Raw genomic sequence first — 20,917 nt, 5'->3', positions numbered from 1 at the left:
ACATAACACAAGTTAATTGAACATCCATCCCTTCCATGACTGTAACCTTTGTTTCTTTAACCTGTACTAAAATAGACCCTTGAACGGGTACCAGTCTCATGATTACTAGCAGCAATATAATTAAGAAGGTGGCTTTGCGCGGAAGATCATCCGGGTTGGAGACACTATCTGGGTTTCCCATTGGAACGGTGCCTTCTTTACCCTGGTGTAATGGATCCAAGTGTCCATCCCCTGGACCTTCACCGCCGTGTAGGTCGTCATCATCACCTGGTGGGGTCCGCTCCATGATTCCCATAGCGGATCCGTAATCCACTTCTTGACGTACACCTGGTCCCCAGGCTGAATGTCGTGGACAGAGTTCTCCAGCGTGAGCGGTTTATTCCACTGTAACGTATTTCTTAAAGAATTCAAGATTTTATTAAGTGACATAACATACTCTGCAATTGCCTGATCCCCACTCACATGTACCTCCCCTTTTAATACAGTTGCATGATATGGTTTGCCATATAGTATCTCATATGGACTTACGCTTACCTTTTCCCTTGGTTTAATTCGAATCCTGAGTAGGGCCAAAGGCAAAGCCTGAGGCCAGTGCAGTTTAGCTTCCTGGCAAATCTTTTTGATTTGTCCTTTCAGAGTTTGATTCATTCTTTCCACCTGCCCACTAGACTGAGGTCTCCAGGGAGTATGCAAATTCCAGGTTATAGCTAACATCCGTGCTAATTCCTGCACTACCCCGGCTATAAAATGTGGACCCCTATCTGACGACAATCCTAAGGGTACTCCAAATCTTGGTATTATTTCTTTTAACAAGGTTTTTACCACCTCCTTAGCCTGATTAGTTCTACACGGAAAAGCTTCTGGCCACCCTGAAAACGTACATACGTACACTAACAAGTATCTGTATCCCTGTGCCCTAGGCAATTCAGAAAAATCAACTTGCCAATAATCTCCTGGTTGTGGCCCAATTTGCAACTTTCCCATTTGTATTTGTCTCCTAACTACTGGATTATTTTTCAAACATACCGGGCACATTGCATTAACTCTTTTTGCCATTGTTAACATCTGATTAGAGATTATCTCATTCTTTAAAAATTTTACCAATGCTTCTGCCCCCCAATGGCATTTATTATGTTCTGATTCTAAAATAAATTTCATTATGCGAGTAGGTACCACTATTTGTCCCATCGGTGTAACATACCACCCGAGCTGATTCCTCTGTGCCCCTAGCAAGTTTATTAGTTTTCCATCTTCTATTGAATATTTGGGCTCCTGATTCAGGTATGGGGTAGCCGGATTTGTTCTTACCGGTACCAATGCCATTTGAGTCCATACTTCCCGTGCCACTTGCCATGCTGTAACATCAGCAAATCGATTTCCTCTGTAAACTTCTCCTTCCGCATTCTGATGTCCTTTAACATGCATTACTGCAACTGCTTTGGGACTATGTACCGCATCCAGTAGCTGTAGCACTTCCTCCCGGTGCTTGATGTTGGTTCCCTGTGAATTCAAAAGCCCCCTTTCTTTCCATAACGCCCCATGCACATGAACCACACCAAAGGCATATTTAGAATCTGTCCAGATATTAACCCTTTTGTCCTTGCTCAAGTACAGAGCTCTGGTGAGTCCAATCACCTCTGCCTTCTGGGCCGAAGTTCCAGGTAACAAAGCCTTTGCTTCTATTACCTGATCCAATGTTACCACTGCATACCCAGCATAGCAAGTCCCATTCTTGACAAAACTGGATCCATCAGTGTATAGTTCCCATTCAGGGTCTTCCAATGGTTCATCCTTTAGGTCAGGTCTGCTGGCATACACTTGTTCAATTACCTCCACGCAATCGTGCACCAGTCCCCCAGCCTCCTGGTCACTGCGTAAAAACTCTGCTGGATTAACATGGTTAGTAGTCTTTATTTCAATATCATCCTGTTCTCTCAGGATAGCCTGGTATTGCAACATTCGACTTGATGATAGCCAGTGACCCCCCTTTTGCTCCAAAACAGCCATGACCATATGGGAAACAAACACTTTCATTTTTGCCCCCAAAGTCAATTTCCAGGCCTCCTGAATAAGGATTATTGTTGCCGCCACGGTTCGTAAACACGAGGGCCACCCGGAACTTACCAAATCCAGTTGTTTAGAGAAGTGTCCTACCGGCCTCTTCCATGATCCCACCTTCTGGGTGAGGACCCCCAATGCCAGTTTTTGCCTCTCATTCACATACAACTGGAATTCCTTGGTCAGGTCAGGGAGCCCTAGGGCTGGGGCCTCTTTTAGTGCCTGCTTCAATTCCTGGAAGGCCTTCTTTTTTTGTGTCGTCCATTCCAACCGATGCTGCTTCAAGGCCTCATACAGTGGCCCTGCTAGGAGACCGAAGTTCATGATCCACAGTCGACACCATCCCACCATTCCTAGAAAAGATCTCAATTCCTGATGGTTACGAGGCAAAGGAATAGCACATATTGCCTCTATTCGGTTAACTCCCAAACGCCTCTGCCCTTGTGTGATCTCGCAACCGAGATAAATAACGCTATTTTTGATCAATTGAGCCTTTTCCTTAGAGACCCTGTACCCTGCTTGGCCAAGCATATTAAGTAATTTAATTGTTAATTCCACACACATGTCCCTTTCCTTAGTGGCCAGAAAAATGTCGTCCATGTACTGCAGGACTACATACAAGGATGGAGATATTGTTACCTGGGTTGTCTTCCATTCCTCCAGCTCCTTGGCCAGTTGATTTCCAAAAATTGTGGGGCTGAGCTTAAACCCTTGTGGGAGTCTGGTCCACGTAAGCTGCCTCTTTCTCCCAGAATCAGGACTCTCCCACTCGAAGGCAAAATATTTCCTACTCTCTACTGACAGTGGGATGCAGAAGAAAGCATCTTTAAGATCAATCACAGAGAACCATTTAAACTCCTCCGATACAGATGTTAACAATGTGTAAGGATTAGCAACAACTGGATGTATGTCCTTTACTATTTCATTAATAGCTCTCAAGTCCTGTACCAAACGATATTTACCATTAGGCTTTTTCACTGGAAAAATTGGAGTATTATACTCCGATTCACATTCCTGTAATATTCCTTGAACCAAAAATTGTTTAATCAACGGGGCTACTCCCCTCCTTGCCTCAAGCTTCAAGGGGTATTGCTTTACCCTCACTGGTCGGGCCCCTTCCTTTAGTTCCACCTTTACTGGCTGGGCAGCTTTAGATTTTCCAGGGACCCCTGACTCCCACACCCAGGGTACTACAGCCTGCTCAATTTCTTCTGGAATAGGAGAGGAATCCACTTCCTTAATCACAAAAATGCCCGCTATTTGTTCCTCAGGTATCTCCAATTTCACCCTTCCCCCTTCAAATATTATTTCCACATTAAGTCGGGACAATAGGTCTCTGCCAAGAAGGGGTGTGGGGCAATTTGGCATATACAAAAATTGATGATCTAATTCCTTCCCCCCAAACCTAAGATTTAAAGGTTGTAAAAATGGTTGTTCCTCTAGCTTCCCTGTTGCCCCCACCACCTGTACAGTTGTGTCACTCAAAGGCCCCAATAGTCTATTAAGTACAGAATATGTAGCTCCAGTGTCTACCATAAATTCCTGACCTTTCCCATTTATCTCTAAAACTACCCTTAAACCTTGGTCTAGTCAGCTTTGATTCTGATAATTTCCCAAAACTAGTGCTTGAGCAGTCTCTGCTGGTCCTCCCGTAAATCCTCCCACATGAGCATTCCCTATTAATCCCATATTACCCCCTCTAACTGGGCATTCATTTTTCCAGTGCCCCAATTGTCGGCAAAATGCACACTGGTTTGGATCCAACCTCCCCGTGTTAGGTGCAAACCCAAATCCTCCCCGACCTCTCATCATCCCCCTCTGTCCCCGATTAGCTCCTCCCCAACCTCGTCCCCTAATGAATTTTCCTCCTGTCCCTGTCTGTTGCATTACAGCCGGAATACTAGCTTGTTGTCTTTTTGCAGTTTCTTTTTCCCTGTTGTTGTATACCTTCCATGCTACCTCCAACATTTTATCCAAATTCCGAGTATCCTCCTCTTCCAGCTTTTGTAACTTTTTCCTAATATCCTCTTGTGATTGCCCTAAAAACAATAATGCCAATTGAAGTTTCCCTGATTGATCTTCTACATCTAAATTAGTAAACTTCCGAGCCATGTCTTTTAATCGTTCCAAAAAGGCAGACGGAGACTCATTCTTGTCCTGCTTGACTGAATACAACTTAGACCAATTCATAGTCTTAGGTATTCCTGTTCTAATTCCTTCCACCAACAATTCCTGATATCGTTTTACAGCCCTTATTCCTCCCGTAGAGTTTGGATCCCACCTGGGTTCCTCACTTGGCACCAATTCATCAACTGTTTCATTTAGTTGTCGCAACCTAATCTCCTCACGAGCCTTTTCTCTCATGGCTTTAATAACCATTTCCTTTTCTGTGGAATCCATTATAGTATCTAATAATACCTGTAAATCATTCCAGTCTGGATTCTGAGTTTTTATCACCATTTTAACCACCCTTGCCACCCTTTCAGGGTCCTCCCGGTAACTCCCAGCCGATTGTTTCCATATTACCAAGTCCCCTGGAGAGAAAGGCACCTTTATAAGTATCCTTTCTCCCTGTGGTCCCACAGCTTCCCTTAATGGTGCAAGTAACTGTGGCCCCTTCTGCCCCTTCCTTCCTTGGCGAGTCCGCTCTGCTAACAGATTCCTTTTAACACTTTCACTCTTTTCACCATCACTGTAACTCTCGCTAGATCTCATTTTTATAGTTATGTCAGCAGGGGGAGCAAAAGGTACATTAGGAACAACTGGACCCCTCGGAGGTGCTACACAATAGGACAAATCTTCCTCAGTCGTGGGATACAAATCACGCTCCTTTCTTTCTTTACATCCAACACACCCGCTCTCATCATTCATCTGTAAAACCAAAATACCACACTCCTTTTGCCATTCTTCTTTCCGATATAAAATGAAAAACAAATCTAAATATGGTATTTCATCCCATTTCTCATTCCTCCTTAAAAATTGCATCAAAGATTCCATTATCCCCAATTCCAGTGTACCATTCACCGGCCATCCCGCTTCCCCAATCTCATATTCAGGCCACCAACGGTTACAGTAATCTATCATTTTGTTCTTATCTAATTCTTGAGAATAGCCTTCGCCTTTCCACCTTTTCAATATACAACCTAATGGCGTATTTCCAGGTATTTTTCCGTTGGCCTGCACTAAGGTTTTAAAAGTTTTAAAAGACATCATATTATAACCTTTAATTTTTAATTCCATCTTTAGTCCCAATAAACCAATAGACCTTTTCGCCGTCCTTCCCCAAGAAAAAAAAAAAATAGGAGGCGAATTCCGGACCTGCGTACCCTAGACATCTTATGGCCGGAGCCTAGGCTTTTTCCATTAACCACCAAACCAAATCCAATTATCACCTTTTTCCAATATAAAGCGCCTTCGGGCTTACCTTATGCAGTCATCCGACAGGCGCAGGGGAGTTGGGCACAACTGATGACTCCTCCGAGAAATGCTCGGCGCCATCTTGGAGTGTATCGAGACGCGAGCCGCCCCAGCTGCCCTCGGAGTCCTGCCACGGTTGCCAGAAAACTGTTGCCCGATTGATAAAGGACACAAAACTCGGATAAGTTTTGTGCGGCACTTTATTGAAGGGCCCGGGGACCTGCGGACTAACGTCCCAAAATCAGAACCCCGAAATTCACTCAAGGGTGTTTTCCTTTTATATACATGCAATTCATAACAAAGTCTCCAAGAAACAGTGGCCCTTTGCCAAACTACGGACCCTTGTAATACATTCCCTAGTTCACTAGCAAAATCATAAATCTTTTGCTTGTCCTATTGTATGCTACCCCCCCCAAACCGGTTAGTCTTCTTTACTCTCCTACCCTGGCTTAATGTTTATTGAGTTCCTAAGGCCACCTGCCAAGGTTACACAGAACTCAACATATAATATCAACGGCTACAAAATTATTTTTACAAACCAATTCACACAAAACTCATAACTAAACTATAATAAAACATTTTGCTAAATTTCATTTCTTTTCCAACATCTTTCTCTGAAGATGAACTTCAGTACCTTTCTTCAGCCACACATTTTGGTTGATATAGCCATAACGATACTAGATATATTTTTTTTTGCAAAGTTACTTTGAATTTGGTACCGGCTAATCACAGAATCATCAAGGTCAGAAGGGACCTTCAAGATCATGAGTTACTCTACAGACCCTTCACCAGCTCCATTGCCTTTCTCTGGACACATTCCAGCACCTCATTGTCTTTTTTGAAGAGAGAGGCCCACAACAAAGGACTCAAGGTGCAGCCTGATGAGTGCTGAGTACAGAGGGACAATCACTGCCCTGGTCCTGCTAGCCACATTAGTTTTTGATACAGACAAGGATGCCATTGGCCTTCTAGGCCATCTGGGCACACACTGGCTCATGTTCAGCTGCTGTTGACCAGCATCCCCAGATCCTTTTGAGTTGGTGAATATGGAATTACAAGTAAAACTGTCAAGCAGGTATGTTTTATTCCAGCTGGGACGCATGGGGGATATTTCCACCAAAGACATGCATACCGGGTGAGACAGGTTACAGGTTTAAGTACACACTGATCCCACAAGCCCACACCTGTCCGCCCATTCCCCACCCAGAGTCTTTGGTGGTGCCACGCCTCCTGGTGGTCATGGGTGGGAGTCTTTGATGAAGTAACATCATCTTCCTCGATGTTTGTTGCTTGACCTTTTCTTCTGGGCAGACACAGTGGAGGTTTGGCTTTCTCCCAGGTCAGTTTGTCCTGGCCAAACCACAAGCCTGGTTCTTGCTGGTTTGGGGTTCTGTCTTTTGGGTTTCAACAATATGTTAAGTTTTGCTTTACTGAGTTCACGCACTATACATTTATCTTTATGGCCTTTGCCTAGAAACTAAATTCCTATGTTCTATTACAATGTGTCTCTACCTAGCAAATTACATTCCTATGTGTCTTTGGTACAAGCTGTATCTGCTTCTACAAACTTGCTAAACATTTTCTGTTTACCCCACCCCCTGCTTAAGTACATTATATGCCTCTAAAATTCTGAATTTTCATAATCATGCATGCTTCCCATCTCACTTTTCTGCTGGGCAGATTTCCAGCCACTCTGTTTGGCGAAGACAAACAAAACTCCACAAATTAGTGAAAGTTGTAAAGCCGGTATGTTTATTACAGCGCTGGGCGCATGTAGAGATTACTCTCCTTAAAAGACATGCGTACCTCTTGGAACTCCAGATCCTTTTTTATCCCACTCTGAAATACATATGGATGCAATTTCACAATAGGTTCATACATATTCATTTCTACAAATTTCGCGTGATATTGGCCCCTAGTTCTTCTTTATCAGAAAGAATTCCTAGGTCAGGTTGACCTGCTCTCACAGCAGTCTCTCTGTCTCCCTCCCCCTTATCTCTGTCCTTTGACTAAAGCAGTTTTCTCTGAGCATAGGCTTTTTATGAGAACAGCAGTCAGACTAAACAGCTATGTTTGCAAGCTACAGACTTAACTCAAAGATGTACATTTCACCTAAATCAAAATGAATTTCTACCCTGGAAAATGCCTACTCTGTCTCATCTCTGCCTCAAGCCTGTAGCACTACAGAGGGCTGTTGTGACCCAAGTGCAGCACTTCACCTTATTGAACCTCATACCTGTGTCCTCGACCCATCAATCCAGCTTGTCCAGATCCCTCTGCAGAGCCTTCCTACCCTCCAGCATATCAACACTCCCACCCAATTTAGTTTTGTCTGCAAACTTACTGAGGGTCTGCTTGGTCCCCTCATCCAAATTATTAATTAAGATATTAAGCAGGACCAGTGTCAATACTGAGCTCTGGGGAACCCCACTGGTGACCAGTCACCAACTGGATTTAACTCCATTCACCACCACTCTCGGAGTCCAGACATCCAGCCAGTTTTTAATGCAATGAGGAGTGTACCTGTCCAAGTCATGGGCTGCCACCTTCTCCAGGAGAATGCCATGGGAGACAGTTTCAAAGGCTTTGCTGAAGTCCAGGTAAACAACATCTACAGCCTTTCCCTCATCCAAAAGGTGATCATGTTGGTCAAGCAGGATCTGCCTTTCCTAAGTACATGCTGGCTGGGTCTGATCCCCCAGGTGTCCTGGGTTCTCTTAGCAGTTTCTCCTGCTTTTATGCCACCTGTAAATTTAATTAATTCCAGATCAATAATGAATGTGTGTCATGGTTTGACACTGGCTCAATGCCAGGCACCCACAAAAGTTGCTCGTTCATCCTCCCCTGCTACAGCTGGGCAGAGGAGGCAAAAGGAAATAAAAGTTAATGCAAAGTTCCTGAGTTGAGATAAGGACCAGGAGAAAACACTTCAAATGCAAAACAGGCTCAACTGAAGGTTGCAAAGTGAAATTTATTGCTAACAGAATCAGAGGAGGATAATGAGAAGTGAAAGAAGCCCTTACAACAGCTTTCCCCCCCAGCCCCTCCCTCCTTCCCACCAAAAGCACAGGGAAAGTGAAAGGGCATGGGGGTTTTGGTCAGTTCACCGAGATTTTCTTCTGCTGCTCTGGGAGAGAAGTCCTTCCCCTATGAGGCTATGGGGTCCCTCCCATGGGAGACAGTTCTCCATGAACTGCTCTGGCATGGGTCCACTCTCATGGGCAGCAGCCATACTGCACCTGCTGCAACGTGAACTTCCTCCACAGGCAGACAGTCCTCCCAAAACTGCTGTGATGTTGGGCTCTTTCCACAGAGTGCAGTCCTCCTGGGACAGGCTGCTCCAGCCTGGAAGCAAGGGCCCTCTTCCTCCACTGGGTCTTCCAGTGGATTACAGCCTCCTCCAGGCATCCACTCACTCTGGCATGGGGACCTCCCCCACAGGCTGTGGGTGGATGTCTGCATCCCCCATGGACCCATGGGCTTCAAGGGGGCAGCCTTCTTCACCATGGTCTTCACCATGTCCTGCAGAAGAATCTCGGCTCTGGTGCCTGGGGCACCTCCTTCCCCTCCTTCTGCACTGACCTTGGTGTCTCCAGACTTGTTCACCTCACATATTCTCACTACTGCAATTGGCGAATCGGCTGCAATTTCTTCTGCACAGTAGCTTCCTTTCCCTTCTTAAATATGTTATCACAGAGGCGCTACTAACATCACTGATTGGCTTGGCCTTGACCAGCAGCAGGTCCATCTTGGAGCCATCTGGCATTGGCTCTCTTGGACAGCGGGGAAGCTTCTGGCAGCCTCTCACAAAAGCCACCCCTATAGCCCCTCTGCGACCAACAACTTGCCATGCAAGACCAATACATTAGTCAGAAAAAGTCACCATAGGCCAAAGAAAAAATTGCCTCCTTACTAAATTCTGTACCATGAGTAAGTGGCTCCCTGTCATGTTTCTTCCCTGCTCTCTCTACTGAGTGAATTGAATTTAAATAAAGAAATAAATGTGTGGGAGGAGTGAGAAAAATAGAAAACAAAAGAAGATGCAGTTTTAAATCTGTCAATGGCATTATTTGATATATTCATATACAAATTATCATAAAATCATACTGTACTATTAATATATATGTTCTAACTTAAAAAATTCAAACCCCAAAATCCATCACAGAGGAGAGCACCACATGAACAGATTTATTTGCAAATAGTACTAACTTTTGAACCTGAGATGAAAGCATGATTTTTGAGCTTGCTAGCTACAGAGTAGGACTAAGTTTTCTCCACATTTTGTATGGTGCTCTTTGGTGACTTTAGCATGCAACATGGAATGCTTTGTTTGTTGTTCATTTTCTTGACCTGTTAATTTTAAACAGACATTTTGAGTATTGATTTGTTATGATTTCTGTACAATGACAAATGAAAAATTGACATTTTTATTAAAGTTTTACAACTGCTACAGAAATTTGAAACAGTCAACTTTAGGCTGAACACAGAACCAATAGATAAATATCACAGTTCGAAGTTCACTGTGACCCCTTTATTGGCTTGGCCAGAGGGAGCTGGCAAAATGAGGGATGGTAATGATGGTCTAGCCCAGAAAATAAAACTTTAATAACAAAAATAACAAACATGGAAACCACAGAGTACAGGGACTAGATCTAAAGACCCGTGGGCATGGCAAATGCAGCCAGGTATAGGGGCATCTGAGGGCAAAGGTCCAATCGCGAACGCAAACTCAGAACACGACCTTATTTGTACCAGGTATTGAATGAACCAACTGAGAACAAGAACCACAAACGTGACCAAATATAAGATGGTCCTATTACCATACTACTAATTCCCATGACCCCACTCTTCCCACCAAGGCCTGGACTCCATGATGTGTCCCCTCAGTATACTGTTTTCCATGGTCTATGGTTAAAGTCTTTGGTAAATGCAACTGAGGCAAAGGTCTCAGTTGGACATGATCCCATAGATAAATAATAAAAAAAGTAGAATTTGTCTGTTATTATGCAATTGAAAAATTACATAACTAAATTTGTCCAATTTCATGAGGATGCAACTTAAATTTTTCACATAAGCATCAACAGCTGAGAAATTATTCAATTTTAAAATTCACTATTTCATAAATCAAAGCTTTTTTATCAATTATATTTTAAACAGCATGTTTCCCTGTACAATTTTATTTTTTTCCAAGATAGCAGGCTTTTACTGACAATATGATTACAATAATTAATAATAGCTGAGACATATTTCCCCATAATTGAGAAAGAAGTATAATCTTACAATTCTCAAGACTTTGTCTTGGAAAGATAATTTTTCATATTTTTTTTATTACATGAAATAGCATATTTCCATTTCCTTTGTCTGTCTTCTATAATAACTGCATCCTAAATTTCAAGATGTAAGATTTGATATAACATATAAAAGAAAATGTTAAAACTAAGCAAATGGTAAAACCATACTGGATTGTAACCTCCCTCATTCCACCTTAACCAAAATATATTCTATTAAAAATTAATATTCAGTTCTAAATAGCACCTATGTAAACTATACAGCTTTTAAGATAAATTAATTTTTTAATGTATGTCATATGAGCATAGTTGCATCATTAAACTTCAGTGCGATTAGAAAATTTAAAACAAATGGGACTCCACTGACTCAGTAAAGTTGAAGTTGATGCAAAACTGAAGACATGAAACTATTAATATTCTTTTTAAATCCTTTAACAAAGTAATAATAGGCAAGCTGTAGAGTCTCTGGCATAACTTTTTAGCAAAGGCAAACCCACATTCATTCAAAAGTGTAGTTTTAAATGAAAGTTGTGTTTAGAAGTATGCACCTTACATTGTCATTATGTGTTGGTTTAACACAGCCTGATTTTTTTTTTTTTTTTTTTTTTTTTGCAGGAGGGATACCACAGAGGTGGCTTCTGTGAGAAGCTGCCAGATACTTCCATTGTGTCTCTAGCCTGTATGTTATGTACTGGTCTATCTAGCTCCCTGCTTCAAGTTCCAGCCACGTGTTTCTCAATTTCTGTGAGCTGTTTGCTTAAAGCCACCATGTAGGTGGCCAGTGTTACCTCTCCAATATGGGTGGACATTCCCTTTTGTATTCCATATGGTCTTCCATAAAGCATTTCAAAAGGACTCAGCTTTCCTTTAGCCCAAGGTTTAGTTCAAATTTGCAATAGTGTCAGTAGAAGAGCTTGGGGCCAGGGTAGATTAACTTCCTGCCCCAGTCTTACAATCTGCTGCTTAATCAAATGACTCATTTTCTCTTCTTGGCTGGTTTACTGGGGGCAGGATTGAGTGTGAAGTTCCCAATCTATGCCCAGGTGGCTACTAATCTGTTGCACTACTTTGGAAATGAAATGTGATCCTCTATCTGAGGATATTGTGGCTGGAACTCTGAACCGTGGTATTATTTCTTGTAATAATACCCTGGTCACCTCTCGAGCTTTGACAGTTCTGGTGGGGAATGCTTCTGGCCACCCTGAAACTGTATCTGTCAATACCAGTAAATACTGATACCCCCCTTTCCTTGGAGTTCTGAAAAGTCAATTTGCCACTGCTGTCCAGGCCCATGGTCTCCCCCAGTCTGACCGAGTTTTGGCCTGGAGGTATTTTTGGGGTTAGTCCGGAGGCAAGGATCACACTGTCGGTTTACCTGAGTAATAGTGGCATATAAATTCCTGACAACGATTCTTTCAATCGGATGTGTGTTCTAGAAAGCCTGTAGAAACTACTACTTCAAAGTCAACACTTCATTTGGATGCACTCTGTATCACTGGCAGCCTTGGTCATTTTGGGAAAGGAACAACACTTTATAAAAGCTTTTAAGTAGTTAGGCCCCAGTGTGTTTTCTAGTGCTCCTCCTTCACTAGTGACCATGAAAACGGGAAGGGATTACCAGCTCTCTTTCAATGGTAGCCCACCCCTTGTGGTTGCATGTCTCTTTTGATTAGTATTATTATATTGTGGCTTACCTTCGAGGAAAATCTGTCCCTAATTACCTCACCTTTTGCTGCTTTCTTTGCCTCTCCATCTGCCAGCTTATTTCCTTCCTCCAATTCTGAGCTCACTCTCTGGTGTGCCTTAATATGCCTTTTCAGGCAGCTAAACTGCATCTAGCAGCCGGATTGTCTCTTCTTTCCTTGTGAGGTCAGCAGTCCCCTCTCCTTCCAGATGGCTCCATGTGCATGCACGACTCTGAATGCATACTTCGAGTCTGTGTAGATGTTTGTTCTCTTTCCTTTTGCCATTTCTAAGGCATGGGTCAGTGCATTTATCTCGGCCTTATGTGCAGAGGCATCTGTTGGTAAGGGTCCAGACTCTATTAGCTCCTTGCAGGTAGTCACTGTGTACTTAGCATGTCACTTTCTACTGACAATGTAGCTGTTCCTGTCAGTGAACCAGGTCTCTGCATTGTCCAGAGGAGTGTCTTTCAAGTCTGGGCATCTGGATTAAGTAGCTCCAATGGTCTCCAGGCAATCATGGTGTACTGCTTCTCCTTGATTCCACTGAGAAAAGAAGCTGGGTTGACAATATTAGTCACTACTATCTCTACATCACCTTGCTCTACCATGATGGCCTGGTATTTCAGGAACCTCTGTGGTGAGAACCAGTGGCTGCCCTTTACTGCCAGTCATTGCCCAGCGCTCACTTCGTACCCCAGGTAGATTACTTTCTGTTTCACGATGTCCTGGGGTGACATTATGATGCTTGTATCCCCATTCATATGTTCTGTGCCTTTAAGACCGGCTCTGAAGAGTGGAAGTTTTGTTTGGGTTTCTCTTATCAGAGACACAGAGACAAGCAGTACATAGGGCTGTTTTTCACTTCTTGCTTTCAGCTTGCTACTTTGCTTGCTCTCTTTTCTGCTCTTGCTTCTGCTCTGCTTTGGCCTCTGCTTATTAGCTAGTTTAGCTAAACAGTCCAAATTCCTTCCTGGACTGTTTCTCCTCTCCTGTTTCTGTGAAGATCTCGAACCTGCTCTGGACTGAGACCTGGGAACATGGAGGATTTGCATTGTTTGGCTGCAGCAGCTGCCCAGTGCCGAGGGACTGAGAACAGAGCAACCACCCCCGAAAGAGACTTTCTGATTTTGTCATCTTTCTCAGAGCGGTGTCATCGGGTATTGTTCATTTTGTGTGCTGGGGGTGCTGTGTCTGTCAAATAAACAGGTTCTTTCCACTTCTCTCTGAGGAATTCTTCCCGAACCAGTTGGGGGGAGGGGCCATGTGCGTTTGCTTTCTGGAGGGGCCCTCCTTTGCAGATTCTTTAACAAATTTGCCCTAAACCTGTGCCTTTTTCTTTGATACTCTGTATCCTTGGAGTCCTAGGAAATTTGAAAGGCTTACCATCTAGGCCACACATGCTTCCCTCGTCTGAGTGGCTACTAGAAGATCATCCATGTGCTGCAACAGCTTCTCTTCTTGTGGAGCTTCTAGGGACTCTGGGTCTTTGCAAGTTGTTCTCTAATCAGAGTGGGGGAATTTTTTAAGTCTTCATGCACATGGACCATGTGAGCTGTCTTTTGCACTGCTTCTAGGGCTTTCTCATTTGAATGCAAAAATTTTCTGGCTGGCTTCATGGATAGGGAGGCAAAAGAAGGCATCTCTCAGGTCTAAAACAGTAAACTAGTTTAGTTCAGGTGTTAAGCAAGTTAGTAAAGAATATGGATTTGCTACCACAGGATATAGATTCTTTTTTATCTTATTGACAGCCCTCAATCCAGTACTATCAATTATTGGACTGATTTCTTCCTTATCTTCTTTTTGAGGGGGTACTGCTCAATTCTCACTGGTTGTGTTCTTTCCTTGATCTTGATTACTATGGGGCGGGGGCATTTTTCACCCTCTGTGGTACAGCAGAGGCTCATATCCCCGAAAATACCTATTTACTTACTCTAATATCTCTTTACTGATGTCTTTCCTAACGTCAATGGCTGTTAGTGTTAAGCCTAACATCTTTATATCATTTGCCTCCAGAGTAACCTCCTCATTTGAGAATGTTTAGCGAATTGAGCATATACAAAAGCTTCCAAGTACACATGTTACTTTAAAGGTTTGCAAAAGTATGCCTTCTCAAACTGGCTAGTTGTTCCCCACACTACAACATAAACATTCTCCACAGGTATTAAAGCTTTATTTAAAACTGAATATATGGCCCCTGTATCAACTAAAATTCTACCCTTTTCTTCTGATCTCACTGCCTCTCGCAGAGGGGTCTGTTACCTCTTAGTTCTGGATGAAATTAGACTGCCAGGAGGGGGATGGGTGCAAATGGGTATGCCTTTGGAGCCTGAGTCCTCTTCCCTTTTGAGGAGGTCATCTTTATCCTTCCTCCCTTACTTTAGGAGGAGCTTTTAACAAATCATATGTACTCATTTTGCGAACTGTAATCGCTTTGTGTTTCAGCATGATAATCTTTGTCTGACTTCATACATTGCTATCTTATGCTGCATGCTGAACAACATGTTTGATTTGCCTTCTCCTTGCTTTGTTTTCTTTTTCAAGGGTCAAGACCAGTGGGTCAGAGGGAGCTCTGATCCCACAGTCTCTTTGCTATTCTTGGTGATTTCTTAAAACAAAAAACATATCAGCATACGAAACCTCATCCCATTTACCTTCTAATCTTAAAACAGCATTAACTGCAATAAGGTATTATAAATGTTTTTATTTTCTGAGCCGCCCCTACTGGCAGCCTTGTCCCAGTGAGCCCCTCCCAAAAGGGGCTAGTTCAGGAATTTCTTTGCTCTGGTTAGTTCTCATTATCTCCTTCCCCTCATGCTATCTTGTTTCTCCCCAAGCCTCACAGTGGTTTTTTTCAGTTTTTCCTCACACACAGATCTCCAGGTGGCAGGTATCAGATGTGACTCTCCACACACAAGCTTTAAGATCTCGGGTTCTGAATTGGCTTCATCAGGAACCTTTAATTTACACTTAAGACACAGAACAGCAATACCAGTGCCTCTCCGAAACTCTGCATTGCATATAAGGTGCCAGCCTCTCAATGCACCAAAAACTCCCAGGAATTGCCTGCAGGCTATCCCATTTATCACTTCAGCATTTATCACTTAACCTCTATGGCGAGTTGTTCTCAGTCCAAACTTACTATATTACCCACTGAAGTCCCATAAACTCATTCATCTCTTCTATCTAAACTCTGTTTTACAAAATGTCAGTCTTTTCTAGTTCTCTTCTTGCACAATCTGATTAAAGCATTGTTTCTACTGACACTCACTTTACTGCCTTGCAAAAGACTGTGCTTGTTACAGCAAAAAGTCTGATATGCCCACAAACAGACATAGACACACACACCCCCCCTTATCTCAAATTCACTAGTCAGGGCTTGAATTGCTGGGGGGGGGAGGGAATTCTTAGAATTCCTTTGATTCGCTTTACCACAGTTAAACATAAATCACGATACCATAGTTCTTCTGTGCAAAATGCTATACTTGTTGCAAACAAAATCTTAAAATCTCCACAAACACCACTATACAATCTGAGGATCAAATTACCACAATGTGGTGGAAGAAAATCACCACACACACTCACTGGGAAAGGGCATATCTCTCAAAGTGCCGACTTTTCTCATCACAACACAGCATACAATAATTCAGCATTTACCCACATCAGCTTTCTCCTGACACAATCAAAATAACAGCACACAGTAAAATTCCAGAGATCAAGTCCAAACTACCAGGGCAAAGGAACTCCCTGAGCTTGTACTCATGGTTAAAATGTGCCAAATCTCCACAAATCACCACATTTAAACACAATAAATAACCTCACATGTTTCTCCACTTGTTCCACTTCTCCGCGGGGCACTCTCTGCCCCCACAGCCTGCCTCAGCCGGCGCCTCAAGCCTCACTCAGCCACTTCAAACATGGGTAGAACTCACCCCCCCGCACCATGGGTGAACTCACTTGTTTGCTCTCTTTTTCATATGCCACACACTTGCACGATTACAAACACATTGACATTAACAACACAATGCAATATCCATACAATGATACAGTGTCCAAACACCACACACACACAGGTTCACTCTCCCACCCCCAGGGTCCCTAGCAGTCTGCTCTATCAGACAGTGAATCCCTGTCTCCCAGTTGCTCTATCAACTGGTCTGCCTGCAGGTACAGGAACGTCTCACTCAGATGTCTCTGAGTGACTTACTCAGACTTACTCAGCAGTCCTATCACTCTCTCTTGTGAAAGTTGTAAAGCCGGTATGTTTATTATTACAGGGCCGGACGCATGTAGAGATTACTCTCCTTAAAAGGCATGCGTACCTCTGGGAACTTCAGGTCTCTTTTTATCCCTTTCTCAAATACATATGCATACAGTTTCACAATAGGTTCATACATATTCATTTTTACAAATTTCGTGTGACATTTGCCACTAGTTCTTCTTTATCAGAAAGAATTCCTAGGTCAGGTTGACTTGTTCTCACAGCAGTCTCTGTCTCTCTCTCTATCACTCTCTGTCTCCCCCCCCCTTGTCTCTGTCCTTCATTGAAGCAACTTCACTGAGCCTAGGTTCTGCAGTCAGGCTAAATAGCTATGGTTTCTAACTACAGACTCAACTCAAAAATGTACATTTCACCTAAATCAAAATGGATTTCTGCCCTGGAAAATTTCCACTTTGTTTCACTAGACATGAGGAACAGAGTCCAGGGTCTGCTAAGACTCTTTTTACACTTCACCATAACCTAAAAAGATGTCAACTAGAAAGAGGACCTCAAATGTCAGACTGAAAGGCAGGGAATCTCCTGATGCTCTCGTGAGGATGGAAACCCCAGCTCTGCCTGCGTACCAGCAGACAAAGCTGCACTCTTCCTCCTCCTCCATGCCACTCCTGGGAGCAGCGGCGGTGTGAGTGCGGACCCGTCGGTTCTCCCCACTTTTAATAAAGGCATTAAAAAGGAGAAAGATCTCCTGCCCTGTTTATTGCAGCTGGGGACTCGTCCAGGATAGCCATGCCTGAAGAGGACATCAAGACTGGCCATCTTGGACCTCCAGTACAGCTGGCTATCAGGACCAGAGAAGATCGACTTGGGACCAGTGACACGGAGGAGTGCCAGACTGGTGAGAAGTATCCGGTGGCAGGAGTAGAGGGCGAGCGAGAGTGTGTGAGTGAGACGAAGGCCGGCAGCTCAGAGCCTCGGAGCAAGTGTGGACCTCCTGGTACCATGGTTTTGGACTCCTGCAAGGGGACTGGTTGGGAATGGGGAGAAGCGAGTGGAATCACCATGAATGAGTCGCCTCCTAAGGGGCAGAGAGGGCCCCCCTCCAGGCGTGCGGAGGAAATAGTGTGTGAGTGGCACGCAACCCAGAAGTCCTGACAGGGGGAAGTCAGGCAGATTGCAAGTCCCGAGAAGGATTTGGGCAAGCCCACAAGTCCTACAGGCAAATTAAATCCTGACAAAGGGATCAGGCATGAATCCCAGTGAAGAAAGCTGGGGTTTTTTCAAGTCCTGATACGTAAGTCCTAGCATTGGGGAAGTTAGGCAAACTAGAGATCAGTCAGTTCTTTCCTTGTAAAATCCTGAAAAGAAGGGTCATGCAAATCTTGGGTTCGGTGGAGGAAGTGGAGACTCCTCAAATAAGATTTTTCTTGACTCACCTTTTAGTACATTCTTTTTGAGTAGAGTCACCTTTGTGATTTTTTTCTGTTGAGACCCGAAAAATGGGAAGGTGTAATAGTAAGAAGAGAGGCGAGAGATTGAAGAATATACCCCCCCCATAGTCCCTTAAGTGAACTGCTAGAGAGATGGGATTCTATAGAGGCCACAAAGGGATTAGATAAGATTAAGATAATTCACTACTGTATAGAAGTCTGGCCAGAGTTAGATGTGCAAGGAGGATGGCCGTGGTGTGGGACAAAAGACAAGTGGATGCGTCAACAATTGAGTCACTATCCGACAGCTTGAGGAGATACCAATCCCGAGCAACTATTATATGCAGCTTGTTGGTAAAAGAGTGCTATTGGGGATGAAGGTGTGTGAATTTGTAAGGTGCAGAGGAAGAAAGAGGGGAATGAAGGAGGGGATGCTGAAGTTGAGAGAGTAGTAAAAGGTGGGACCCCCTGGACTATTTGTCTCCTGATGCACCTCCACCTTATAATCCTCTTCCACGGGCACCTCAAATGGCAGATCCAGCTTTTTCCCCAGTTGCCACCCCATTACTGCACCCTCTAATTCCTTCCACCTCCTTGGCTTTCTCTATGGTAGACCCGGTATCTCCCCTGGTGGCCACTCCCTCATCACCCCCTTCAGCTTCTCCAGTTGCTTCTGCACCACCACAAGTGCCTACTCCACCTGTTGCACTCTCCACCCGTTCTCCAGCTCCACTTAATATGTACTCAAGCTCTTCTCCCCCTCCTATTGCTGTCCTTTTATCTCCTCCTAGTTGGGACACAAATGCCTCCTTACCTGGCAAACTCTTATCACCAAATGCAGCTGCTGACGTACAGAAAGTCCAGGGTAATGCTAATACCCCTCAAATGAGTAGTTTTGGGTCGGAGGATGGGCCATACTGCGGTACCCGATCCAAGACCTCTAAAGTAGATAGACTTTTTCCCCTCAGAGAAGTTCCTGTGGGAGGAGTAGCAGGAGGAGTTGGCTTTGTGAATGCTCTTCTAACTGCTTCTGAGGTGAGAGGATTCAAGAAACAGTTAGGGCATTTAGTTGAGGACCCAGTGGGCATGGATAGCCAAGTAGATCAATTCTTACGTCCAAATATCTACACTTGGGGGGAGATGAATTCTATTTTAAATATATTATTTTCCCCAGAAGAGGTCTGGATGATTAGAGCTGCTACCATAAGAATTTGGGAGAAAGATAACCGTCTGGGACCCCAAGTGCCATCAGGTGAGCAAAAATTGCTACTAACGATCCCAGCTGGAACCCTAATCAGGAGGAAGGGAGGAGGGCCATGATAGAATATGGGTCTTTGATAATACAGGGGATCAAAGAGTCAGTTCCCAAAGGAACTAATACCAAATTGGCATTCAAAGGTGCACAAGAAAACTATGAAACTCCTGCTACTTGGCTTAATCGCCTAAAGCGGAACTTCCAATTGTACTCTAAAATAGACCCAGACACCCCAGAAGGTCAAGTGCTACTAAAGGTCCAATTTGTTACCAAATCTTGGCCTGATATATGGAGAAAACTGGAAAAGATTGAAGATTGTCAAGAGAAGGACATTAATGAGTTATTGAGAGAAGCATTGAAGGTGTATTTAAGGAGAGAAGAAGAAAGAGCAAAGGCCAAGGCTAGGATCATGGTTGCTGTACCTAGAGAAAGTGTGGGGGCAAGCAACTCTATCCCACAATCCAAGGTAACAAAAGAGTGAGCGTGTCTACCACCAGGAGGAGGCAAGGATAGGCCAGTACTGTCAGGTACGAGGGGAATGGAGAGATCTCAAGTCCCTTTGAGCGAAAGGCACTGCTGTTATTGTGGAGACCGGACACATTAGGAGGGTTTGTGAAAAGCTCAGTCTCGATGAGGCAATAGCTAGGGAACAAGAAGCCTTAGAGAAGGTTCTAAGTGGTGACAATTAGGGGTGTCAGGGGCTTTACATGTTAGGGGACCCGATGCAACATCTAGAGGAGCTCTTGGTAAACTTTGAAGTGAGACCGCTAAATGAAGAATTTGAATTTTTGGTTGATACAGGAGCAGATAAGTCCTGTCTCAACAAAGGACTAGAAGGCATGGTAATTGGTAGAAAATTTTGTGAGGTATTAGAGGATGAAGGGAAACCATTTAGAGCCTCAGTGACTGAAGATGTAAAAATAATCAGAAACTCAAAACAGTGTAGAGCTAATTTTAATTACCTACCTAAACTAGAAAAAAGTTTGTTAGGAAGAGATCTGCCAGTTCATTTGGGGGTTGGGATTGTCCCAAGAGAAGGGAGGATGGTGGTACAAATAATGAAGTTATCCCAAGGGGATGTCACAGAGATAAACCCCAAGGTATGGGCTGAAAGAGGAAAGCGGGGCCTATTGGACATTCCGCCTATAACAATAAAAATGCAAGATGGTACATCACCCATACGGGTTAAACAGTATCCGATTTCCCTAGAAGGAAAGAAGAGGCTTGCCATAGTTATTGAACAACTGTTGCAAGAAGGAATTTTGGAAGCCTGTATGTCACCGCACAATACCCCTATACTGGCAGTTAAAAAAGCTGAAGGGAAATATAGGCTGGTACAAGACCTGAGGGAGGTCAACAAAAGGACCATTGCTAGACATCCAGTTGTGCCCAACCCGTATAGTCTCCTAAGCTGAATTCCAAGAGAACATGCTTGGTTCACTGTTATAGATTTGAAGGATGCTTTCTGGGCATGTCCTCTGGCAACAGAATGTAAAGATTGGTTTACCTTTGAATGGGAGGACCCAAGTACAAAAAGGAGACAACAGCTAAGATGGACCCAATTACCA

The 20,917-nt window shown here is 43.7% G+C and overlaps 1 long non-coding RNA gene across 21 annotated transcripts in view; it reads left to right on the top strand.

Moving 5' to 3' along the window:
* The window catches only part of LOC141726978 (uncharacterized), a 95,618-nt gene that overhangs the window by 63,174 nt on the left and 11,527 nt on the right, over positions 1 to 20,917 (top strand). For 10 of the 21 annotated variants that reach the window (XR_012577943.1, XR_012577935.1, XR_012577936.1 and 7 more), the window contains 2 exons: positions 17,431 to 17,562; positions 19,269 to 19,346. This is a non-coding gene — a long non-coding RNA (uncharacterized LOC141726978). Of the gene's footprint in view, positions 1 to 11,378; positions 11,443 to 17,407; positions 17,662 to 19,268; positions 19,347 to 20,917 lie in introns of all 21 variants that reach the window. The other 11 variants (XR_012577945.1, XR_012577950.1, XR_012577946.1 and 8 more) reach the window with 5 other exon arrangements.

The sequence above is a fragment of the Zonotrichia albicollis genome, chromosome W (assembly GCF_047830755.1).
Source record: "Zonotrichia albicollis isolate bZonAlb1 chromosome W, bZonAlb1.hap1, whole genome shotgun sequence".
Lineage (NCBI taxonomy): Eukaryota > Metazoa > Chordata > Aves > Passeriformes > Passerellidae > Zonotrichia > Zonotrichia albicollis.
The sequence above is the reverse complement of the archived record's forward strand: the minus strand, read 5'-3'. Positions and strand labels throughout refer to the sequence as shown.